This window comes from Parus major, chromosome 3, assembly GCF_001522545.3.
Source record: "Parus major isolate Abel chromosome 3, Parus_major1.1, whole genome shotgun sequence".
NCBI classification, from domain to species: Eukaryota; Metazoa; Chordata; class Aves; order Passeriformes; family Paridae; genus Parus; species Parus major.
In genome coordinates, this window is record NC_031770.1 from 104,571,843 (window position 1) to 104,599,580 (window position 27,738).

Sequence of the window (27,738 nt, forward strand, 5' to 3'; positions counted from 1 at the left end):
ATGAGGTGATCATCTTCTTTTCATCACCATTCTTCCAGACAAGCCCTTTGAGAAGAAGTTTGAACCCTTTGAGACATCAGTTCTAGGTAATGGTTTTTAGTCCTCAAAGGTCCTTGAACTTAGCAGGTTCTGTTTTTGTAGAGACACATAAAGTTAAGAGTAGGTCCAACACAAATCCTTGTGGAGGCATGGCTTCATCGAAGTCCCTGTCCAGCATCCTTTCTATGCCTTTCTCAGACTCCTCTTTTTCTTATACTGATGTGCTTAAAAAAGCAGGAGATATAAACTCTCACATCACTGAGATACCTTTAGATTATGGATTTCACCTAATACTTCTTTTTCCTTCCAGTAGTTGTGACAGTCTAAGACACAGCTCGGCTTTTTGTTTATTTTCCATTTACATAATCACTTTCATAAGCACTTTCTTTATCTGATGTTATTGTTTTTAAGACAATGTTTTTAGTCAGATTTTTCTCCTTCAGGATTTTTACTTAGTAGTTCATGCTACATCTTATTTATCAAGAAAGGCTTTGTAAATACTGTAAATTCAGGACTTTTCAAAGAGTATCAATCTATCTTAAGTTGCTACCCCCCACTCCCTCCCCAGAATAGCCACAGCAGGTCTTTTATACCTCATCTGAGTGTGCAGTTCAGAATGAAAAAATAATGTATACTGATAACAGTTATATGCTAATTCATTAAGGTCTGACTTTACCTGAGTGCTAATTAAAGGCAAAATATTTGAAGGATAAAGTAAGGCTTGTGAGCATATCACACACGGGTTCTTCCCTAATATATTTCCCGTCTATCACACTTATTACTGCAGGGTGGGCTGACAGGTTAATTATGTACTTGCAGGAGAACCGATACAGAAGATATTATGATCTCAAAAGCAAACATTTATAATCATTTTATCTAAACAGAAGACAGCCTCACCTTGCTGAAGGTCTCCATTTAGTGAACATTTTAAGGCAACAGTCACTGCACTCTCAAGGAAGATACCTGGTAAGTTATCCATCAGTAGGAACCAAGCCAGCAGTATATAGAATGTGCTGCAAGAATGTAACCTATTCATATGGTAGCACATGGGAAAAAAAGGATTGATTTTGTGATGATGCCATAGCACTGGGATTTACAAAATTCCATTTCAATTTCCAGGTTAATTAACTTCTAGATTACTTGTGTGCAGGCTTTTTGCTGACATAGAGACCCAATGAGTGAGATTATATCTAGTGGGTCATACAACATGGGGAGATCATGCTGAAAACATCTGATGTGCCTGATTATTTCATTGCTATATGAATATACCCCCTAATATCTGGAAGGTGTGTTCCCAGATGTATCAGATCCTCCCAGATGAGACTGTGGTTCCAGTGAGGTTACACTGTGAGAAGGATCCTCCTAAAAAGCACAAATGCACACATACTGTGGTGCAGTACAACATTTTTTTGCTGTTCTGGGACAGACGCCTCAGCTCTTTGCGGTTCAGGCTGTTCATCTCCATCTAACAAATGCTTTGCCATATCTAGAGAATGCTGTTCATGTGTGGAAGGGGATATTTGGACAGAGGCAATAAGACCTAGTCACACTCTGAATAGAGGAAGATATAGCTGCAGTTATATCATGGAGATCTTTATATATATTTTATTTAAGAAAAAATCCCAAAACTTGAGTCCATTAAATCCTGACATTTTGAGGTTTCTTGAGGTCTCATTTTAGGTCTTTTCCCATCAGTTCATCTGTTTTTCAAATGAGCTGCATTTTTACTCATGTTTCTCCCTTAGCTGCCTGCTGTAATTAACACTCACCCATGTGATGTTAGTCATTCAGTTCTTTGTGACTGTTTATTGCTTTACAAAATATCAATTAATGCAAAACTATCACATTATTACAATCAAACAAAATATAGTAATTAAATAATAATGTCTAGGTATCCAGTCACTTCTTTTTCTGCAAGGTTAAAATCCATCATAATGTGTTTTACCTTCTACTGTACCCCAAAGCAAGACAAATTCCATATCAGCTGTTGGGTTTCTATCAGCTTCCCATAAAGGTCCAGCAGGCTGTGCACAAGTATTAGTTCCCTCACATGGATCTGGTTTTATCACAAGAATAAAATATTCATCAACTAAATTATTCAAGGAGTAATTGTTGGTATTTGTTGAATAATGTATTCTGTTCATGGTGTCTGAATACTACAAGAATGAGCTGAATAAATTATATGCCAAAGCAACAAAATCACTGCCTTGCTTTTGTTGAATAGCATTTTATCTAAGCTAAATGTATTTTAATAAAAACATAGCATAAGAGAACAAAAATTGTTACCTTTTTCTCCTTTCTGAAGAAAAGTATGGCTTTAGGTATGTATTGTGATAGTCCTTAAGCTGTACAACAGATGTTGAGAACTGACAGCTAGAACAATAATATCTTGTGTGGTGATTTTCAGAGGCCACAAAACAGGATTTCTTCCCTTCAGAAAACATTTATTTTATTGTTACTAGAAAGAAGCCTTGTAAGTGGGCCATAGTAATTGTGAAAGTAACTCAAGTTCTGCTTATTCAGTATTAAAGTTTATATGTTCTACACATTCAGCTATTTCACTCCCCTTGCTTACTTGTTAGAATCACGTTCTTCACTACATGAACAAATATTGTACCACTGAAAAAATACACATGCTTTTATTTAAGGGTAGCACTGAACAATTCCACATGGACAGAAAAACCTGATTTTCAGCAATGAGCTGTTTCATCTAAGAAACCTGTGAACCAGGAAGTCAGGTCTGAATAAATAATGTGGACATACAACAGGTGCATGTTGAACAGAACTAAGAGATGACAGTCCTTAAATTCAATACTGACTTGAATAATGACAAATGTGATCCCAGCAGAAAAAGTCTGCCTGTTCAGTTCAAGCTGCTTCCTTGTGGGTAAGAGGGATGTTAAAAAAGAACAACTGTATTTGAAAAAGTTCACACTGCCATTGTGTCCTAACTAATATTCCTTAAGGCAATATTTTAATTTCAAGTGGCTGCTGAAACCTCCATTTATGCAGAGGTATTTCTGATAGTTCTAATATGCTGGCCTACTCTCTCTCTTTTGGTTAAACTACAAGGGAACATTGCACAGTCAAATTTAGACAATAAAATTGCAAGATACCCACCTTTAACACTTACCTAAAAAATAGAACAAGAGAGGGTGGTATGGATTCTATGGGTTCTGCACAATTCACAAGTTATTGACATGAAAAGAGAGTTCTAAGCAATCTTTTCATAGTCACACAATAATTCACATTACATTGACTGTTTCCTACAAGGATAATCCCAGATCATCTTGAAAGATGGAGCTGGAATGTGCTCAGTAGGTGCATGTGTGGACAAGTAGCACAAAAATTTGCTCCTTTGGATTATTTCTTCATTCACCAATACAGAGACTCCCAATATCAGTTTGTTTCAGTGTCAGTCAAAGGACATTGAAAGCTTACTGAAATCAGAAATCAGTAAAAGCAACATAATTAAACATAAATTAAGCACATGCTTGCAAAGAGCATTCACTCAAGAAATGGGTTTGATTTAAGCACTCAAATATTTTGCTAACTGGGTCTTAAATAAGCAACTGTCACTTTACAGAAATTCATATTCTGATTGGTATATTTAATTCTTTCTACTATGGAAGAATTTATCTTCCTTGTAAATATTCTTACCAGCACTGACTGTGAAATGTTGGTTTGTTCAGATATTTCTTCCCTGCCCTAACAACTCTGCATGAGAACAGCTTACTAATTACAAGAATTCAATTCCTGTTGGTGACTTCAGCCTTGATTGCTGTGAGGTTCAGATGCTGTCACAACCCAAGGTGAAGACTTCACCTGGGGAGAGAAGCATGCAAATACTTCATGCTATAAAAAGGAGAAGAGAAATACTGACAAAAATAAGGCAGACTTGTCTCAAAAAAGATTAGGATTTTGAGTTTTTCATGCAGTCCAGAAGATTAATTAACTCTTACTTAGCTTTGAGAGAGAAAGAGAAAAGCTGTACTTGGATCAAAGACTGCTACTTTATTGCTTCTTGCAGCACAGACAAATTACTGTAAAAGAATACTAATATCTCCATTATTTAGAACACACATGTTCCTGTGCTACCAGAACTTTCACATCATGTCATTCTTTTGAATGCAATAAAAATAGCCACTTGAAACATACTACCAGGTTAGTGTAAGATGGTCTTCCTCACTCATGAAGACAATTTCTCTTTTCTCAGACCATGATGATTTAACTGAAGCTTTTGTTTCATCTTTTTGGCTGCCTAATAAATATAAAACTTAAAATACTTTTCTTTTAAATTTAAATTAGGCTTTGATCATTTTTTCGTAGAATAAATTCACCAGTAAGAAGGTTTCTGAGAATGGAGAGAAATTTACCCTCTAACTTGTGAAACAGCTCATTTTCAAATATGTTTGAGAGGAGAGCACACTAAAGACTCTTTTGCCCTTGATTTAAATGGTTGAAATCCAACAGACTGGCTTGTATTTTGCAGTTATAATTGAGAACTAAATATGTTCTCAGAAGGAGAATGTGCGTAAGTCATATTGAGAAAGAAAACATAAGGAAAACTTCTGACTCTTATGAGATTGTGATGAGTAGAAGGAATAGCCAAAGGAGAAAGATAAGAGTAAATAAAATGAAATTATGAAAACAGTATTTGAAAAAAAATAATAATTAAGAAAGAAATTTCTTCTCAGACACACACTAATTGGTAGAGATACACTTGAAAAAGGAAAGCTTATAGAGTTTGTCTTCCACCCTGTTTTTTACAATTGCCATATAAAGATGTATAGATGCTCCTATAATATGAAAGCAGTCATTTAACCTTGTATTCTATCTCTCTGCTTTGAAACTCCATTTGGTTCTTTAGAAATCTGCATAATATTTACATAATGAGACTCAGACCCTAATATGCCAGACAATTGTTCAGCAAACTTCACTTGTAAGCAATTATAGACAGAGTGAGAGGGGAAAAAAAAGATAATAGAGAAGTCATTGGTTTCTGCTATGGAAAAACATAAAAATGTCCAAACCTATCCCTTGGCTTTTAGTTCATTCCTTTTCTGCAAGACTTTCTGGTGGCCTAATATGAATGTCTGTAATTTGAGTCTCTGGCTATTAATATTTTTAAAATAAAATTGTAATTAATATTTGTGAAGATTGCATATGCCAGAGAAGTACAGTGCTAGTTAGCTTCTACAAAAGTATGGAAAACTAACTGAAATTGCAGGTATTCACACTGTATCTGTCTGAATTCTGTGGAACCCTACAGAGAAATTCACCTGAAAGTCTAATGGATCTTGCATACTTGTAGAGAAGAAATTGAACTCTTTTCAGCTCTTCTTTCTGTCTCCTGTTGTTCTATATTTTTTCATGGTCATTTCCTGAATTTGACATGGAAGTTTCATATGTCATAAGCATAATTTTCTTCTATATTCTTTTTTCATGACCTCATGAAAACAAGGAAAACAAAAGAGGGATCAATTTTTTAAAAGGATTTTGATTTATGACATTTTATTGCCGACTTGGTTCCTGGTAAAAAAAAACCAAACAAAACTGAAGTGATACAGGCTTGAAATATCTGAGCTGCCATACAGGCAAATTAAGCTCCTCTTAAGGTTAATCCCAATATAGTATATGCTCAGAGATCTAAGAATGCTTGGCTGGTCTATAGGCTGGTAAAGCTTCATGGTCTGTTTGCTCATTGCGTTCAGGCTTCACCACGTAACAAATTCCTTCATGCTAATTGCTGCCCAGTGAAAACACTTCCATAATTGTAAATATTTCCCCCCAAATGCAAGAAGAATATGTCCTTGTGTTATGGCCACCTTTATTTTCTTTAAAGCACTCATGATAAAAAATCTGTTTTTTGGAACAGTTGTCAAATGTGAAAGTGCCATGAATATGCATACAAACATGTATTCACACAAACATTGATATCACATGTGCCTGCACGACCTTTATGAAAACTTCCTGTGGGCTGAGAACTAGAAGAGGAAAGGAGGAGTGTTTTGGCAGAGAAACAAAAAGTATGTCTTTCTCCATAAAACCTGCAGGAAAATGAGCAGCTGTTGTGGAGGAAGTAAAGGACAATATGCAAAACAACCATCAGCATGAACATGGATGTTCACCGTGTGATACTTCAAAACTGAGGATCAGCACGCTAATTTGTCTGTATACCTGAAGTCAGCTAGGAAAGAGAAAGAGCACTTAAGACACATTCCCTGTTCTTATGTCATCAAATGAAAGGGAAAAGAGGTTGTAGTGGATGGCTATGATCTCTTCAGAAGGAATAGAAAAGGAAGGAGAGGCGGTGGGGTAGCTCTGCATGTTAGAAAGTGGTTTGGTTGTCCAGAGGTTAATGATGAGGAGAAGAAGGTCAAAGGTTTTTGGGTAAGAATCAGGGGGAAGTCCAACAAAACAGACACTGGTGAGGACGCACCTTGGGTGATGTGTCCAGTTCTGGGCCCCTCATTTCAAGAATATTGAGCTGCTGGAGCAAGTCCAGAGAACAAAACTGGTAAAAGGTCTGAAAGGTAAATCCTAAGAGGAGCATCTGAGGGAGCTGGGGTTGTTTAGCCTGGGGAACAGAAAGCTGCATATTGCACTCCACAACTACATGAAAGAAGTCTGTAGTAAGGTGGAGGTTTTTTACCTCTTCAGAGTAACGAGCAATTAGACAACAGGTCTCAAATGGTATCAGGGCAACTCTGGATTACATTTTAGGAATAATTTCCTCATCAAAAGGGTTGCCAAGCATTGTAACACGCTACCCAAGAAGTGGTTTAGTTACCATCCCTGTAGTTATTTAAAAGATGTAAATGACCATGGTTTAGTGGTGGACTTGGCAGTGCTGTGATTGGTCTGCAAAGTACAGGTGAAGACATAAAAATCTGTTCCAACTGTATCACTTGATGAATACAGTGGATGACTGTAAAAATGCCCATGTATTTCCTGGAAATATTACTTTATTTTCTCAAGAAAGACTCTTCAGTGTAGGAAAATGTTCTTTTAGAGCATTTGTTCACACAACTGCATATATTTATATACATTCAATCTCTGTAAAAAAACAGTGATAAAAGACAACCTGAAATAAAAATAATACAGTGCACTCTAATGCAATTACTTCAAGTAAATGTATAAAGAAAAATATGAAATTTTAGAATTTCTGGTTCATTTTTTCATTCATTCAGGGATGGAATCAGACATTTTGATAAAGCTTTTGTACATATCATTAAAATGAGAGATTAAAAAAATAAAAGGAAAAACAGACAATAAGAAAAGAGAGGAAGAGGAAAGGAGAAAGAAAGGAAATGGGAAAGGGAAAAAGGAAAAAGGGAAAGATTTACAGCGCTTTCTTTATATCATAGTGCTGGCTATCATCTAGTTATAATCTCAATCTCTCCTGTGCTCTTTGGACAACTACTTCTCACAAAAAAAGCTAAGATTTCTGCAGTCTTATAAAAATTCTGTCACAGGACTGGCAGAATAAAATGAATTCTTGCTTGAACTTCCAGTAAATTTTCCCTAAATGTCACGTTTAAGGTCACAGTTTCAACACACTCATGGACTCTTTAGGTACCTAAATGAAGCTCCAATTTTCCATGTGATATAAACATAGCAGAGGCTGCAATCTTTGTTTCAGAAATGTATCACAGCAGCAGTAAGTGCATCCTGAAAGCTGTGGACAAAACAGCCACTACCTGGTCCATAATAAGGCCCAGACATTAAAATCCTGAAATGCTTTCATAAGGAAGAAAGGGTAGGAAACCTTTCATTTACCATTCTCAGTTACCTTAAAAATTCATTCCCATTTCTGGTTGTTAAGCATGAAGTTCTCATCATTTCTGAAAATCCTGGAGCAGTTAATCAATCACACAAACCAAATGTTGACTGCTTGCATCAAACAGCTCTTGCAAAGCCCTTATTCGACAGGTTCATTTGACATTGGTTTGCAACAAACATGTAAATGAAGACTACCACCTATATGGACAATAGCTTTAAAGGAAAAAGATAACACTGAGGGGTATGACTGATTTGTAGGCTATATTTTCTGTCATAGAGAACAAAGTAATATCTACATATTGTCAATCATGTTGATTGAGGGTTAATTTGCCTGCAATTCTTCAACAGATGACAGGAAACATGAAAAGCATGTAGGTAAAACCTCAGCACATCATATGCACAAAACACCATTATATATGCATGTGGACACAATTTACCTCTGACCTCAGAGGGATGTGGGAAGAAAAGCATCTTTCATTGGCAATATATCTTATCTCCAAGCTGTGTGGTGCAGGTGACATGCTGGAATGAAGAGATGTCATTCACAGGGACATGGAAAGATTTGACAGGTGGGACTGCGCGATCTCCACGAAGTTCAAAATGGCCAAGTGCATGGTTGAGGCAATCCCAAGCATAAATACAGGCTGGGTGGAAAATGGCTGGAGAGCAGCCCTTGAGGAGAAGGACTTGAGGATGTTGGTTGACAAGAAGCTCAGCATGAGCTGACAATGTGTGCCTGTAGCCCTGAAAGCCAACTGTGTCCTGAGCTGCATCAAAAGCAGTGGGGATGGAAGTAGATGATTTTTAGGGCACCTTTCAAACTAAATCAGTCTGTAATTCCATGAATCTGTGAGCTCTGTGCTTTAGCACTGAAATCATGAAGGTTCAATACCAAATGCAGCCTTTCTAAACTTTCTGGCTATCACAGGGATGTTGATGCAGTGCCAGAGCCAGCTAGCTCTATCCATGGCACCACCCTGGGAGTGGGACACACCTTGGGAGCAGGCTGACCCGAGGTGCAGCTGAGGGCAGATGCTCTACGGCACAGTTCTACTGTCAGGTGCAGCGTGCAGGCAAGGATGAGGAGGAGGACCTTTGTATAGGCTCCAGGGAGCAGTTTGCTCCATGAAGGGTCCAGGGATGAAATATGGAATCACAATTGTGCAGGGGTTTTTATATGGGGGAGGGTACAAAATTTTAACCAGTCAGGGGAAGATTGGGGAGGAGCATAAGGCAGGGTTTACAATACACAAACCAATGAGGAGCTCAAGGGGTGGGGAACAGAATAAACAAACCAATGGGGTTTTGAGGTTTAGGGGATTTCCAAGGCAGGGGGCTGGGATAAAGTGGGATTAACAGCTTGTTGGGAGGAGGAATAAGGAACATTTGGGAACAAGGGGGAGGTTTACAACAAGATGGGCAATTGAATGGGAGGATACTTCTTGGGACAAACCAACAATACAGGGGGGAAATGGAACAAACCATTAAGAACAAAAACACACTGCAACAGGACATGGCCTTGGGGCTCTGAGTGTACCGGCAGCTCTGCAATCTCTTTCCAGGGGGTTTGGCTGCTGGCATCCAGGGAAGATTCTGAGACAGTGGAGCTGTGTAACCTTCCCCAAGCACATAGTTTATGTTCCTATTCCTATTTCATTCTTTGAAAGACTCACTCACTCTCCAGGTACTACAGGGGGCAATCAGGACACAGATAATCTGCTGTGCTGTAAAAATTTCTTAAAACAAGGGGCATGAAATTAAAAGTCAGAGAATTGCTCCTCAGATATGTTTCCTTTTTAGCACACATGAAACTGATTGACAGTAACTTTAGAAATCAGTCTTGTTATTTTTAAAAACTGTAGGGAAAAGGAAAGGGAGAAATACCTCAAAAGTCCTCGTGATTCTCTTAATAAACCATGGAGGATATATTAGCATTTTGGGCATATTGGAAGGAAACTGTATTCAGCAGAAAATACCCCCTAAGTATTGTTTTTGAAAGATTAATATCATTATTCATTCAATATTACTCTGTGGTTTAATTTGTTTGGGTTTTAAGATCAAATGCAAATTATTATGTCTCCTGAAAACCAAATCAAAGCTTTTCATATATCTACCAAAACTTTAATGAATTTTGAAAAGACATAAGATAAATGATATAAATCTTTCTTTATCAAAGCTATTATGTGGTTCTCAGCCACTTATTCTTAGTCGAAAACATATGTAGGGATTTAATTTCCATTAGATGATTGTTTCAGTACTTAGGCCTTTCATTGAAATGTGTATTATTTGTCTATCATCTGGCCTAGATACAATACTGAACACCTTACTCAGATGAACAGATTAATACTTAATAGCAAGTTGTTCCCTGGTTTAGTGTAGGCAGAAATGCTTTCAGTCATGTTTCCTCTGCCACATAGACCATTGTAAGTTTTAAACTCTTCCTGTGAAAACTGGTTATGCTGCATTTCTTATAAATTCCATCCATCCAAACATCAGTGGCTTTAAACTTACCTTAGTAATAAGCATAAAAGAAGATGGATGATTTGGCATAAATAAACAACATTACAGAGAAAAAAATGGTCATTTTGCAACCAGTGAATATAAAATCTCTTAGCAGTATGAATATAACATTTTGTCTCAGGCTAAAATGAAGGAAAAAAACCCTCACATTTAATAATTAGTATTTGCCTAAAATTAATCCTTAATACTACATAATATAAGGCATTGTGGACATATATTCATTTCTAGGCTCGGTGTAAACCGTGGTATTTCAGATGTCAGTACATTGAAACCACTAGGAATTCTGGTTAACTTCAAAGCAAATACTGAATATATAATTGTAAAACTTTTGCAAAGTTTCCTCGTTCCTGTCATAATTGAATCTGCTGCAAAAGACTATGGGAGGTAAAAAAAAAAAAAATATATATATTGTAATGCTTATCGCTAAAAAATAACAATATGAAATAAATATCAGGTATTTTCAATGCAATGAGGATTATGTACATGGGAACCCTTCTGATTGCCACCTAAAGTTCCATGGAACTTGAAGGAACTCCTTGGAGATTATCTTTGTCTCATAGCTCAGAGAAATCCCACATAGCCATGGAGCAATAGATAATAACTCCTTGCAAATGAAAATAGGGCCTTCAGCATGTTATGACAATATTTATATTGCTTCAGAATTTAATGAACTATCCAGCTTGTCAAGGAGAAAATTATATGTTTAGTGAAAACAGAAAAAAAAGTAGAAAGGAATGTTAATCCTAATGCACTTAAAGAATAAGAATTAATGCTTGGATTCCTTATATAATCAAAATAGTTAACTATTCCAGTGTGTGAAAAACAAATGTCATCAGATTTATGTCTTTGGAATTAGATTCTGTTTAACCCTATGTATATATGAATTAATTCAATATCCGCATTTTAAAAGAATTAATATATAAAATGTGAGATATAAGAGGAAAAACTATTCTGAAGGTCTAACTTGGCCTTCCAATACTTCCAGAAAAACTCAGAATTCAGAGAAGGAGATTTCTGCTTGAATGCTAGAAATAGATCTGGGTTAAGTGTCTGTATTGATACTTGACTTTTAATGGAGAACGGACAAGGAGACAGTTCCAAATCTATTACTGAGCTAAAACAAATGCAGGAGATGCATGCAGAATTCTTAAAGTAGTGGAATGAGATGCACAGTGAGATAAGACCAGCTTTTCTACAAATGCTGATGTCAATTATGATTACCAATGCATGTCAACAGGGAAGATGTGAGACTGCAAGAAGTGAAATCTTGACACAGATTTTGTAGTACTCTGTTGTTGTTCTTGAAATTATTCCTGAATAGAAAATTATGGGTAAGCTATTATAGAACTTGGGTTGTGTGCATGGACATGTCAGGAGTAAATTGACTCCGATTTTGACTAACAGAAAGCTAACAGCTAATGGGATAGCAATTTCTGTGAGCCATACGGGCACATGAATATATTCTAATTTTGTTCTATGAATATTATCTGTTCTTTTTGCATGGGCACATTGTGTTATAATTATTAGTACTGCTTCTGGATGAAATAAACAAAATATGATTATTGGAAGGTTAAAGGAGAAAAAAAGACAATTGCCCTCTCTGTAATGTAAATTATGCCAATGAATCAGAAAGGACTGTGGCACACACATTTTTTAAAATACATTATCTCTGAAGCATTGCAAACTGGGAGTCAGGTGTTTTGGTGTGCATTCGGGTGAAAGATTTTTGAGAAGGAGTTAAAACTGGATTCCATTTCAGGAAAAGGTATCTGCTCCTTTGATATAGCCCTTTCAACAAAGAAAACCCCTTTTTCGTGCACTTTTCTGAAGACCTCACAGCTAACTTAGAAACTGCCAGGACCCATATGATTTGATCTTTTCCCTGGGGAATGGGCCATTGTAAACTATAATGGCTGACTAAAAACAACACTGAAAAAATGTTCTGCTATGACACCTAAAAAGTCATCAGATGCAATATTAAAGATATCAGCTATATGGGGGGGAAAATTCTGGGGAAGGCTGATGCTAGGTGTCTAAAGTACTCCACAGGGTGACAAACCAACATGAGTCCAAGTATCATATAAAGAAACAGGAAAGCAAACAGACAAACACAAAAACATTTCTGGAGATGTTTAAATCTCACTGGCTTTTTAAGAAGATAATATTGCTAATATATTTAAAGTTTAGATCATACTTAGAGGCTTTGCAGGTTCCAGAGAAGCCTTGGGAAGTCCTCCAAGCAAAGATTTTTATCCTGTTTAAAACAGGGCTATTCAGGTTCCTAGTTAAAGACAATCAAGGTCTTGCACAGGTAAGCTTAGATAATGCATTAGGATTGAATTTTTAATAACACCTCCATCTTCAAGGAAATTTCAAAATATATTTAAGAATTAAATTGCACTTAAACTTCATTTTAAAAGAAGTTTTGAAGAGTAACAAAAGTTATGTGGGGAAAAAAAATTTATACACCCTCTACTTAGCAACTTCTTATATGCCTAAATAATTTAAATTACTTATAAATGAGAATGTCTTCTGTGTATACTTCAATTACTGCTTTTAGTATATTTTCTCTTTTTTATGTAGCATGCAGCATATACTCAATATGTCTCCAGTGCCTATTATCACTGTTCTTGTATAATAAACTTCTTATCTGTGAGAATATGACCTTGACACTGTGAAAAAAATAAAAAAACCTTTTAAAGAATAGCTCAATTAAAATCTAATACCTCTGTTTAGGATTTGATTTCATTACTATTCATAAGACCATGCAGCACTATTTGAGTCATAAGTTCTCATGCAACTCGAATACTCGTTTGAAAAGAGTCATTACAAAAATAATTTTTATTCTTCTCTCTGCCCTATTGATTTTCAGTCACCATGGAGCTTTCTTTGTTGACTTTGCAAAGGTCTCTGTTGAAAGTTCATGCTATTGTTGTGAAAATAATTGTTGATCAGGGTCCATTTAGAGCAGGTAAATTTAAATGCAAGGTAGGTAGAGGTGGGTAGTAGTAAAGATGAATGCAAATCACAGAATCACAGAATGACTTGGGTAGGGAAGGTCTGTAAACTTTATTTAGTTCCAACCCTCCTGCCATGGGACACCTTCCACTATCCCCAGTTGCTCAAAGCCCCATCCAGTCTGCCCTGGAACATCTCAGGGATGGGGCACCTGCAGCTTCCTTGGCAAACTTGCTCTAGTGCATCACCACCCTCACAATGAAATTTTTTTCATGATATCTCATGTAAATATCTCTTCTTCTGGACTAAAACCATTCCCCATGTCCTATCATTATTGCCCTTTAAAAAGTCGGTCTCCCTCTTTTTTTAAGCTCCCTAAAAGTAGGTTCCAGTGAGGTGTCCCTGGAGACTTCTTTCCCCAAAGCAATAGTAAATGGGCTGGGAATGTAATCTAGACCAATGTCACTCAGAAGTGCGAAGCTGCACTCCAAAGATGAACTTTGGATGTGTCACTTAACCTGAATGTTTGTTTACCCATCTCTAATTGAGAATAATAATTGTCTACCCTGTGGGGAATTATGGATCTCGATCAATTAATTTTGCAAACTGTTCTAAGAGGGATAGGCCAACAGCCTGGCACACATGAAGTGGAAAATAGCATTTAAATGAACCTTAAGCTTGTCTTCAGCATTATTGGATTTGAATTGGCATGGACATTTGCACTTGTGAAACAGACTCTTTCTTGGATATAAATTCCTCTTTCTTGGATATAAATTTCTCTTTGCTTAATCAGTGAATATATTTCCTCTTTTCTCACTTTCTTATTTCAAATCAGTAAGCTTCAAAAAAAAAATCAAGAATATCAGTTACAAAACAAGGTCAAAGACTGATGTTTACTGGAAGCATCAAATATCTTTAAACCTCCCCCCCCCACCCCAAAAAAAAAAAAAGGGAATAAAATCATCTGAAAATTTCAGATCATGACCAGGGAGTAAAACAGAGAAGGAATATGCACTGATTTAAATAATTATTAACTTCACAAAAGTTATTATGCATTAACTGAGCATCTATTCTGAATGTGAAAAGGCAAATTAACACCACAAAAGTGCTACAAATCAGAAGGTGATTCACAAAAAATAAGGTCAAAATGCAAGCTATCAAAAATCAAGCTCAGCCTTCCCCGAGTTCAGAATGTGAACTTGTTTAACAAAGATTTTTGAAATATGCAGAAAAGAAAGAAGAAATTTAAAAAATTATGTATGGTCTAAACCTTACACAAATACCTTATTTTTCACAGAAAAGGGAGATGTGAAGCAAAGGAAGGTAAGCAGAGGTTGCACAATTGAGAAAAATGCATTAAGAAGAAAATTATAATCTGAATTACTACACCCTAGGTAAACTGAATCTCATGTTTGAATTGTAAAATAGATGAACACCATTGCAGAATTCTCGAATAAATGATACACTGGATAAATGGTAAAATTTGTACAATATTCCTTATGCTGAGTATATAAACACTTGATTTGGGAACTACATATATGACAAATATTTACACAGGGAAGTAATTCAGGTTGGGACTAAGGTGCTAACCTCCCCTTGGTCATGTGGAAAACTAGCAAATTTTGTGGGAAAGTATAATTAAAAAAAATTATATATGCAAAAAGGGAAAAAATGAAATGCAGAGGAACATGACAGTCTGACATGATAACTTTGGTTTGTAGAAAATAATTTATTTTCTAGACAAAGAAATCAAAAAAATATTCCTGATATTTTCAGTGGAGCATAGGAAATCGGTGCTGTATAATAGACTACTTGTTAAACTGGATTAGGGTAGAAATTGAATGGTGGAGTAGAAAACATATTAAAGGGGAAATTATAGATGTTATTCAGAAATAAAAAAGGTGAATATTTTTGTTCCTCTCAAAGAAGTTTTGATATTAAACTTAGCTGTTATTTTCTTTAATGACGTTGCCATAAAAATGTGCAGTTTAACTGAGGATATGGCATTGTTACAAGTAGTGCAGAACATGAGCAGAAACAACACTGAAAACAATGCAGAGATCCAAAAGCCCCAAAAAAAGGTCTGGGCTAAGACAATTACTAATATAAAAAATTATGAGAAGTTTAGTTGCTACTAACAAGAATTATCATTGTGAACAACATTTGTTGGGTGAAGGCAATGCTTTTAGCTGATGGCCTGTTTGATGTGCATAATCAGTCTGAAAACTTGCATTGTTACCAGTCAAGGGACATTCGATATGATGGGCAAGTGTTCAAGCAGAGAACAGCCAAGGCTTTTTCTTTGCCTGATTGTGTATGACTCATTATCAAGAAATAAGATCTCAGTGAAGGAAGTGTGAAGAAGAGTTTGAGGAATGATCAGAGCAGAAAAAGTAAAACTGAAGAGAATGGCTTGTTTAGCTAATCAGACACCAAGTGGCCTAAGATTTTTGAGGGTGAAGATGAGAGATGCTTGACAGTGACCCAAGCAGCCTAAACTCATCCTTTGTTCCTCTGCACTCTCCATATGTAATTGTGATCTGTATAGCTCTTTCTGACATAATAGAAACCAGTTTTCAACTCTGCCTTCAGCTTTGGATTGGTTGAGTCACTTTTTTTTTACTACTGAGAAGTTCCAGAAAAATCAGAAAAAGTCTAGTCATCAGGCTGCCCAGCAGAAATCAGAATTAGCAGGATGATAGAACAGTTTGGACATCTTTTTTGTAATTTTATTCTTCATGGCATGAAAAATATTATCTATTTGCTACATTATTTAGGAACTTGGGTGTCTGATGATCTCTGTCAGACTTGTAAGTTGTATAGAACACAATGAATAAAGTTGTCTAAATCTGACATTTACATGAATTATAACATTGTTATTATGAAATGCAAAATTAACATGAAGCACTAAATGTTTGTGATTGTTTTTTTTTCTGAATTTGAAGGGCTGTAGCACTGAAACACTCTTCCTAGATGATCCTTTGAGCTTAGCTAGAATTAATGTCATGATTTTCATCTGATTGATAGTTTGACACTACCCATTTTTGACATTTCACTGGTGTTATTTCATTTTGGGTTCAGTGGCACTTGCACAAAGTGAGGAGTTTAAAATTATTTCTGATGTCTCAGCAAAAGGAAGGGTCAATAAGCTGCTAGGAGGGAAATGTACAAGTCAAATGTGCTGCAGTGTACATTGAAATCATCTGGAAACAAATGGAAAGAATACACTAACATACACTTTTAGCTGATGACAACAGTTTCAGTAGTGGAAAAAATAACCTAATTTTTTGAAGTAAACAGCTGAAAAGTTTCTGCCTAAAAAGCATTCAATGCAGCTTGTCTAAAAAAAAATGTCTATCCTAAGCAATCAGCTTTTATGCCTCTACAGAAAAAATTTCCAATGATAACTAAGTAGTACCACTGCATGAACTGAGAGTGCAACACTGAAGTGCTTGCTTAATTATTTCACATGGGTCACTGACTGGAATTTCTTTTTTGAATCATGGGCAGACCTGACAAACTGCAGTTTAGTATCCACTGACTTAGTGAGAAGGTTGTTATAACCTTGAGGAGTCTTGGTCCTTTAGAATAATATTTAGATGAGATCAGGGATGAAATAAAAAAGAGACTGGGGGAAAATATGTAATTTATAAAAAAGTTCTGTTTTCTGGATCTCCTCTCCTACTAAGTATGAAATTCCATAGAACAATGGTTCTTAAAATATACATATGCATAACACTTGCAGAGTTTTAATAATGATATTTTTGCCTGTAGTAGAGACATAATAATATATCATATTTATGGATTTTAACTTCATATTCATATTCCTCATTAATTTTTATTCAGTCTTGGGTTAGTTAATCTAAATCTCTATTTACATATTACAGAACTGCCACAATTTTATTTCTTTCAAATCACAGAGGATTTTTTTCAATATGATGGAAGATTGTCTGAAATGAAAATGCTGGTAGTACAAAAGGCACCTGCAGAATAGTTTTAAATAAAATTTAGAATGCTTGAAATCCTTCAATACTTAGTGCTCTAAATCATTAAAAGATAGGGCTGATGTGTATGTTTCTGATAAAAATACCAGGCAGGGTGAACTCCTCCATTTTTTCAATTCAAATTTTATATTTGGATTTATTTTTGTTTTGTTTCTTCAAACAATGATGAAGAAAAGAAACATGTCTACTTGCAAAATCCTCAAAGCATTTTATCTTTTTTTTTTAAAAGTTAGCATCTTAAAAATCACCACAGAGTTTGTGTGTGTGTATGTAAATGCCTGTCTGTCCCTCCAATTCTTCTATGAGGTTTAATCCTGTTGATTGAGCTCTACAGGGAAAGTAAACATTTTTGACCTATGATGTTTTTCCAAATTTAATTAAATATAGAAGCTGGGTAGAACAGAGAAACCTCTCACATGCTGCCACTCAGAAAAATGCTTCAGGATGCTGTTATTCCTTCTCAGACAGCAGGCCATCTTCTCTAAATACAGTCACCAGAAATGCCTGAAATGGTGAAAACCCTTCACTCAAAGCCCATACATTCTTAAACATAAAATCAATAATACATGATATGAAAAACAAGTAATTTTTCCTTAATTTTCACATTCCCGGTTTTGCAAGTTTCCTTTGCTGTGTTTTGTTATTTCTGTGTAACCTAATAAAAGGGGAATCCCAACATCTGTGTCAACCTTTCTGGTTTATATTTTTCCTGAAGAGTTCAGGTGAAAGTCAATCTGTGTTTCATGATCTTAAGCAAGGCAAGTGCTTGCAAGTTTCTCACTTCTTGCTACACAAGTCTCCTATTTCTGTCATTCAGTGCCATCAGCAGGCTATGCTACAGGCACTGGTTATGTCAGCCTGAAGCCAGTCTGCAAAGGGAAATCCACACCACGTCCACCAGTGCTGGGTCTAGAAAGCAGTTTGCCAGCTCTCAACAAAGCTGAGGCAGCTAGTTTTGTTTTGGTTTAGTATTTTATTTTGGTTTAGTAAGAAATTCCTATAAGGTAGACAAATATTTTTTTGTTTCTTTAAGAAACAGAGAAAACCAGCTATGAACAATTTCAGAACAAGATATCTTCTTGAACACTGTGAAAGTTTACTTTTAAGTAAATAAATAAGTAAATAAATAGAAGAAGGAGCTGTCATTCCACCAACAACATAGAAATGCACAAAATGAAACACTTACTTCTATATAATAGATTTTTCTTGGATGAATGGAAATAGAATCTACCTGGAGCTGATGCTACAGTCATTAGTATGAAAACAGGAGTCATTGTAACAGAGCAGTGGATTAAACCTGGTTTGGTGTTGCCAGAAGTCAGCGTGTGACAGCAGCCCCCTGCCCAAAGCCATCCTCCCTCCACTGTGACTGCAGGGAAAGAGGTGAGGAGCAGCCAGGGGTGGGTGGCTGTGCTCTCACAGGGGATCTCCCTGCACAGGTATCGGGGTTTGCAGGGGGCAGCAGGGACACACAGCCAGCACACACCCCCATCTCCCACGAGAGGGGATGCAAGCACTGACTGCACTCCCTCAGACAGAGGGATGGTGGGGGCAGCGTGGCCTGTCAGGGGTCTGGGTGTGTCAACTGTCTGCATAACTGTGTAAATAAATGTGTGCATGTGTGATTAGACATTTTGGACTTGGTTATAAAAGGATGTTCAAAAAATAGTATGTATTTTTTGAACATCCATGTATTAACATTTTGTAGGTGTGCAGTATAATGGTTTATGTGTTGATTTGCCGATATTGATCCTGAATGTATAGTTCACTGATTGCCAGTTAATTACATGCCATTAGTAATTCAATTAACTGCTTTGAGCCTGATCTGATTTAGACAATATGAATTTCTCCCTATGATATAGGAAAGCTAAACTTGATTAGTTTAGCTGGGTGCACAAAAATGTATATGAATAATCCTGACTGAGATACACATTCATTCTACTTTTTATTTGAATGGAAATGTATGTTGCCAGAGTCATAATTTCTTCCTAATTATATCATTACTTTGCTATGCAATATAAGTAAAACAATCCTTGAAGCCAGAAATAATTTTTAAATATAATTAATTGACCTAGTACCTAAGGTTGAATCAAGTAATTATTTTATTGACTGTAAATCCAATATGTGCTGTAATGACCCTTAGCTATTCATGGCTAAGATCTCATAATCTTAAACTCTAATGAAGAATCAATGCCATTGCTTTTAAAATCTATTTTCTTCTTTTCTGAGAGGACAAACAATGAATGCACTTTTAGGACCTGCACCTTCCACTTAAAGTTTGGGGAAAAAAAAAAAAAAAAGAGTATTTATAAGTGGTAAGTAACCCTTCCCAGCTCTGCAGAAAAGCCCTGCATAAGTTTTAATGTAATATTTGTATCATGAAATCTTACACACACACTCATCTAACTGCATAATTTTGTGCAGCCCCCCCTACAATCCCTGCAGGGAGACAGATGTATCCAGAAGACCTGGAATGCTCCCTTCAAGGAGCTGCATGATCTGGACACTGAGTCCTGAGAGAGCAAGTCTGTCTAGCCACCCTCATGGCTGGCTGTAAAAATCTCCAAAATTTTGGAACACAACAGTAAACTGAGTCAATGGGCAATGTTGCACTGCTCAATTTCTTCTGTTAAAGGGAATGGAGGAAAAGAAGTAGCAAAAGGTTAACATGTCTGTGTTATCAGTGAAAGTAAGCAAAGTGATGGTATGGGATACAGCAAGTGTTATGGTGTTAGGAAGCACATGGAAAAGATGTTGACATGCTCAGAGGACTGAATCTTTGGAGCTGGATGTATGGAGAACATCTCCACCTTGGTTTTATCCCTGATAGGTTGTTTCTTAATTTGTAGGTCAACTGCTGAGAAAATTTGTCAATTTTGAAAGGGCTTGGGTTTCAGGAATATACATTTTCCTTCTCTTAAAAGTGCCACTGTCCCCAGAAGCTGGGTCAGGAACAGAAGTGGGAATGCTTATCTCCACTTTTGCAAGGATTTGTTTACCTTCCAAATTCTCAGAAAACACCACCTGTTTTTTTACTGCTAGCTCTCCTGTACATGGATAAAAAACAAACCCTAACTGGTAGAGCACATAGAGCTGCTGATGCTGGGACATAATGGCATAGAAACTTAAATTTGGCATTAAGGTATCTACTCAGGGAGAAATCAAAAAGCTGGTATGCAGGATCAGCTGTAGTTCAACTGGAAAATGCCTTAAGCCAGGCTCAGAACCAAAGGTTCTGGGGAAAATGGTGCATTTAACATCTGATAGGATAACAAATGAATAAGTGCTGTGGATGTAGTGATGCTCTTCATATTTTTATTGATATAAACTAGCAAGTTTGATAGTAAATGCAACAGTGGTTTAGCAAAATTCAGTGACAAGGTACACTTGATTATTTCGTGATTAGAGGATAAAGTCAGACAAAATTGTCAGGGAGAAACTTGCACTGATTCATGAGGATCAGAAGGAACCCCCTTGTGTGCCAAGCTCCTTCTTGAAAAGGGACCTTGGGTCTCTCTGGTTCCATGGTACATGCTCTGAAGTGTCAGAATTCCTGAGAGAGATTGCCATACTCCAGGTGTGAAGCACAGCTGGATTTCCCTCTTCTCCTCAGCCCTATTTCTCCCATACACTCAGTTATGTGGGATTTATGTCTTCTGTGCAGGAAGATAAGGAGGTGCATGTGTCTGAATTATGAACTCCTGAAGACTGGCTATTCATGTTGAGTGAACTGGCAGCAAGCTTATGGGCAAAATGAAGTTGTTATTGATACTGATAATTTTTTTCATCACAGAGAAACTTATTGATTTCTAGACAATTTCATGTTCAAAAAGCTGTACAAGCTGGGATCTATATATTACAGGTGCACCCTGGAATAGTTATAAGTTTAAAACTTTGCACCTACAGTTCTGTCTAAAGGACATTGAGAGACTCTAAATTGTTGTGCATCTCCTGCATAGAAACATGTCTTCAGCCACATATTTATCACCATTGCTATTGAAAAGATAGAGAATGAAGCTTCTGGAAACTCTTGATGGATTTAATCATAGTCATAGTAATAATGTGATATTAAAGTGATTACAGACTCTTATTTACAGTGACTGAAGTTCATCCCCCTGCCTTGTCCCTTCCTTCCCTGAAATCATTTGTTCCCTGAAACTCAAATACATCTGGTACATGTCAGGTACAAAGCAGAACCAAGATGTAGACTCAGTGGGACTCTGAGTTACTGGTGTTAATGGGACTGCATGTGGAAGGTAAATACTGATAAATAGCTGTAGAAAAAAAAAGGTGCAACTCAGCCTGAGTTTATTGGCTCACCCAAAACAACAATCCCAAAAATGTCCCACATCAGTGAGAGTTCCCAATAGCTTCTCACTTTCTTTCCCAGAGCCTGGCTATTTCAGATTGCTTAGGAATACTAAGTTGAGAATGTTATCCACTGTGAAAAACTAGTATGACTGAAATAGAAGCAATATCATGTCCCTGCCTGAAAATGTAGAAAATTTCCAGTGGTAGGTGTCAGAAATGGCCAATATCAATAATTCTTCAAGCAATATTTCAGAAGTTTTCAAGAAATATCTTTAAACAAACAAACAAAAAAACAAAAAAAAATCACTTTTTTCCACTCCTTCCATCCACAAACAACCCTAAAATCCAGAATGGAAAAATTTGACTAGTGAGATATCAATATACAGAACAATAATTCTTCTTTTAGTGTAATGATGACTGTTTGAGAAGTAGAATTTCAAATCCTCAAACATATTTTTAATGAATAATTTCTGTTTCATTCTTGCAGTTAAATGCTCAATTATTTTTAGTGTTCTAAAATGTACGTGAAACACTTCAATTCCTTGCTTATGTTGAATATATGTCAGTTTAATTATGCATACCTAGACTAGCCATGATGATATATTTTACTTTATTTGTAGGTATTTTTCTTCTTTACACTTCTTTTTACTCTTTTTTTCTTTTTTTTTTTCTTTTTCTTTTTGATTCTCCCAGAATAGTAGGAAGAAAGAAGTTGTACATGGTGATTCTAGGAATCAGAAGAGGATGGGAGCTGATCCCAGTTCATTTCATTAGAGGGTCCTCTTATCAATTGCTTTACTCTATGTTTGAGGCTGAAGTTAAGAAGCCCAGGTGCCTGTTTCTACCAGCATGTTTGGAACATAAACCAGAATTGTTCTTTACCTCTGAAACACGAGTTAAGAGGAGAAAAAAACTCCATATATATTTTATAACATTACAAGGCATTTGATGATTGCATCCAGATGTTGTGTCACAGATCCCTCTCCATGAAACCCTCTGGCACAACGTGACACAGCAGCACAGTCTGTCTGGTCTAGGGGATGAAGAAAACAAACTAGCATTGTCTATCAATGGGAAAAGTTGAATTCAGGGAAACAGGCTATGCATAATCATCACAAGTATAAAAATCCTGATAAGATTTCCTTGTATAAGTAATATAAAAAGCTGAAATAAGGCATTGTCATTAATTCTGTTACTACTCTGGCACATAATGAAAGACTCTACCCATACAGCAAATCTGATATATCTTCACAGATGCATAAGGTAATGTATGCACAATAGAGTTTGCAGTCTGTGGATTCAGTAATTTTCTTAACTAACTCTTCTAACAGAGTACTCTTGCATTTAGACAGCTTAGAGAAATGTTTGTGTGGAACAGGCAGAAGCTGATTTTTTCTGGCCATGAAGTGCTCATGAACAGGAGCCATGTAGAGTTACTTCTGTTGGAAAGCTAGTTTGTAGCCCTAGGCATACAATAATTCTTTCTCTCAGTATTTTAAAGGGGATAAAATAATTTAAAGCTGTTCAGAACGCCTGAAAGAGTAGGATGTGTTAATATTAACAAGATTCTGCTATTTGGCAGTGGAAATGAAGCTAGGCACCATTGATAATCACGTTGTGGAAATCAGTGAGGCACTCTAAATTGGGAGGTAGTTTTGAGGCTTTTCTATTAAGGAAATAATGCTGTAAGTAATTACTTTAATTTTAAATCATGAAACAATTTCTGACTCTTACCTGTGTGAAAGGAAAAAAATCCCTGATGTTTTATTGGAAGACTTAACAAAAGTATTAAAAGAAAGAGCTTATACTTTTTAGATGAATTAAGAAAATGACAATATTTGAAAAGATTGAAGGACTGCTAAATTGGATATAGTATTTATCTTTAAATTGGATATATTATTTGTCTTCTCCCCCCTCTCCTATTTTGTTACTGGAAGCAGGTAAATGGATATGATACTTCTTTACATAAGCCAGCAATTTGAGATTTCAAAGTTTAAAGTTGGAGATGTAAATCTGCATTTAAGCACCTGAACAGAATCCTCAGATACTCAAATAACCCAGTTAGCACTCTTGAAAAAGCAGTCTGTTCCTACTAGGTGGCTAAAAGCAGATTTAGAAACTTACATTTAACAAGGAAAAATGTGGCAAATGTTTTAGAAAGAGAGACAAGAAGACAAGAATCCTCAGTAAGTGCAATATGTTACCAGGGAAGAAGGAGATCAAGCAAAGAGTTGATCTGGTGCTTACCAAGGAGAGATAGCTATTGACAGGCGATAGAAAGAAGACTCAAAGCATTTACTGCATTTTCTGCTTCAGCCTTCACTGACAATAACAGTGTTCATCAGGCAGCTCATTACGTCACTGTGAACAACGAGGGGTAAAATCTCGGGCCAGAAGAGCAGTGACATGAGACAATTAGAGAGCAGGTAGATAAGTTTGAACTGTCTGAGCTTAATGAAAATCACTTTATAGTACTGACTCAAACAGTCTCAGGGTCAGCAACTTTGTGAACTCATAAGGACTAGTGTGGTTTCAGAAGCCCAGGAAAGGAAAATGTATTGTCTATTTTTAATGGGTATAAGGAGTAACCTAGCAGCTGACCTTCAGTTCCTGTGAAAATACTGGAATAAATAATTGAACTGCATGTATACATCTAGTACATGTTTATAAGGGGATGAAAAACAGCCGAGAAAAAATCATGTCAAAGTTTTTCAGCTTCCTTCTGTGAGAAGTTAAGAGCTTTCCTGAAAAAAAGAAGAGAAAAGGAACAGAGATCATGTGGCTAAACTTCAGCAGGTCTCTCTTAAACAAGCTAAAGAAATATGGCACGGCTGGAAGGGAAGGATATCATACTGGGGAAAGTAGCTATTAGGTTCACTGCCAAGTTGGAAGGATGCTGTAAGTGGAATTTCACAAGGTCTGTCTTCAGTCTGCCACCACTCGATATTTCCCTTAATTATTTCAAAAGCATGAAGTGTATACTTATTTAATTACTAATCAGCACCAAGCCAGGAGGGGCTGCACTAAGATTTGAGGGAAGGACTAGAATACAAATTGATCTTTGCAAATCAGCAAAAAAAAAGATGAAGAAAACCCAAAAAATTCAAGACAGTTCTAAAGGGAGGGAAAGAAAATGTCTCTATTGAGTAGTAGTAGGAAAAGGACTGCAGAACAAGGGAAGCTGAGCTGGGCAGTGGGGATGGCCATATCATATGGGTTGGTGGCCTGGCAGACCTGGGTGCAGTGCTGCAATACTCAAGCATGGTCAGGTCTGTGCAGTCACACTCCCCAGTGAAAGTTTGGTGAGCATCATGCGAGTACAAAATGTCTGAATTCAACTGAGAAGAGATCAGGATGGGCAGGGACAGCACAGGACACACACCCACCTTCACCATGAGCATTGGGCTCCACACTTACATAGTGCTCCTGGGCCAAGGGTTGGAGACTTGATGAGGTTGCTCAGAGAAATTCAGACCTACTGGTGCACTTGGGGTCTGGTCATCAGTCTTGACCTATTGAAGGCACTCAGACTGCTTTCTATAGAAAAAAAAGAATCCTTAAAGGAGGGATGATAACTTGTTTTCAACAAATGAGTAGAAGAAAAGAGACAAATGAGCTTTCTCTACAAGCATTGTTCAATTAGAAGCAGTGGACTTGAACTGAAGTAGAAGAAAATTAGCTTAAACATAAGGGAAACATTTTCTAAGTATCAAAATAAGCATTGCTGAAAGTGATTTTGCAGAGAGTAAAATCTCCTTCATCCATCAGAGTTTTCTAAGTATGGTTGATCATGGCTTAAGACAAGAAAATGGGCTGTTACCTTAAGTCCCTTCTAATCCTATTTTCCCTGATTTAGTAAAAATGTTGATGAGCATACTCCATGGAATATGTATCTGCAAGTAATCAGTGAAATGATTCATAGAATAAGGTACTAATATAACACTTTAACTCTTTAGTCCTAAGTGATTTGAGTAAACAGAAATAGAATTTACATTTTATACTACAATTAGAAATCATCTAGAAGAGCTGCTATTTATTAACTTATAAGATGTAATTATTGATACTGAAATATCTACTTCTAGATGATACGTTTTCAAAATAAGCATTAGTGCTTTTCCAGTGTTTTCTATAAAAGCTTTCAAGATGGCAAGTAGTTTAGGCAGAGCAGAAGACATCTTTTTTGTCATGTGTAGCTAAATACTGTACATATTATGGATGAGGATTTAAAGAACACAGAGCCTGATTCAAACAAAAGTAATGTTAATCACTTGTGGATCATTTTAAAGTGATTTGCTCTGTCTAGTCAGCTTTGTCTATTTGACTGAATTTATTACTGTTGACATATCTACTCTCAATTTTAAACTTTGTATTTTTCTGTAGCATTTTTTTACAGTAACTTAATTAAAGAGTGGGTAGCTTGATACAGGCACCAGGGTGGCAGTTGCCTTATAAAATATGAAGCAGTGTACAAAGTGTACCAAGGTGATATATAACAATGTCAGATACTGGAAGACCCTGAGCAACCAAACTGCAGTTGCTTAGTTATTTATTTATTATCTAAGTCAGGCCCTTGTTGTGGCCAACTTTCACTTAGCCATGGAAGCTTCTACTACACAATTAGCCATGGTATGTAGCCAAGAGCCTGGTTAACACATGGCCATCTTCAATGAAACAAAACTGCTAACAGAATTGTCAATAACTTTGTCCATTTATATAACCAAAGCTAAGGTGAAGTACTCCACTGGACCATCCATGAGTGGATTCTGGGGCTGTATGAATAATTCTGCCAACTCCACAGAATATCACAGAATTACAGCGTATTCTGAGTTGGAAGGGACCCACAAGGATCACTGAGCTCAGCTCCTGGCCCTGCACAGGACAGTCCCAAGAGTCACACCTTGTGTCCAACAGCATCATCCACAAGCTTCTGGAGCTCTGTCAGGAAAAAGCTCTGGGGAGCTTTTTCCAGTGCCCAAACACCCTCTGGGTGAAAAACCTTTTCCTAATATCCAACCTAAACCTCCCCTGACACAACTTTAGGACATTCCCTTGGGTCCTGTCACTGTCACCACAGAGAAGACACCATTCTCTGCCTCTCCTCCTCCCCTCACAAGGGAGGTGTAACTGCAATGAGGTCTCCCCTCTGTCTCCTCCAAGCTGAACAGACTGAGTGCTCCCAACTACTCCTCATACAGCTTCCCCTCCAGGCCCTTCACCATCTCTGTTGCCCTCCTTTGGGTGTTCTCTAATAGCTTCATTTCTCTTCTATATTGTGGTGCCCAGAGCCAACCCTGGCACTGGAGGTGAGGCCACCCCAGCGCAGAACAGAGTGGGAGAACCCCGTTCCTGGCCTGGCTGGTGATGCTGGGCATGGCAGGACTGGCCCTCCTGGCTGCCAGGGCACACTGACCCATATTCAACTTGACATTGACCTACTTAGGGCTTGATTTGGTTACCCAAAGGTATTTGGTGCCGTGGAAGATGTTCTGGGCTGTCTCTTCTGGTCTTCATGCCGTGCATGACAGGCGACTGTAGTCCTCCTTTAATTCCTGTGCCAAATCTAGGAACTTCATAAACTTAATAAACTGAGCCCTACATGGCAGAAGATATCTCCAATGGCACTTAGAGGCATGTGTGTGTTTTGGCAGGTGAACCACGGGCCACAGCAGCTCAGCCTTAGACACCCTTCTGTCATTTGGTTACCAACATCTCAGTGACTTAAGGCAGACACTTGTGCTAGTAGATTTATTCAGTTTAACTACAAACCTGCAGTGCTTTTTTTGTAACCTTCTATGGTATCAGACAGATGTGTTGGTTAGTGACAAGATTGTACTCACCTGGACTGACAGCTAGAATGGGGCTTTACATAGAGAACAATTAGTTAGAGAATTAGTTAGAGAACTTATATTTATCTATAGAAATTAATGGGCTATATATGGAGAATTCCACATTGAGAATATACTGAAGTAACCCCAAGTTTATTTTATAAAATCCCACCTATCAGGTAATCCCAGATGAAATTGCCGGATTCACAACCCTATTTTTCTTTCTTGTTTTTATTACTAGTCAAAATATATTAGTTTTTGGATTTTTTTTTCCATATCTGTTCTCTCTAAAGGAA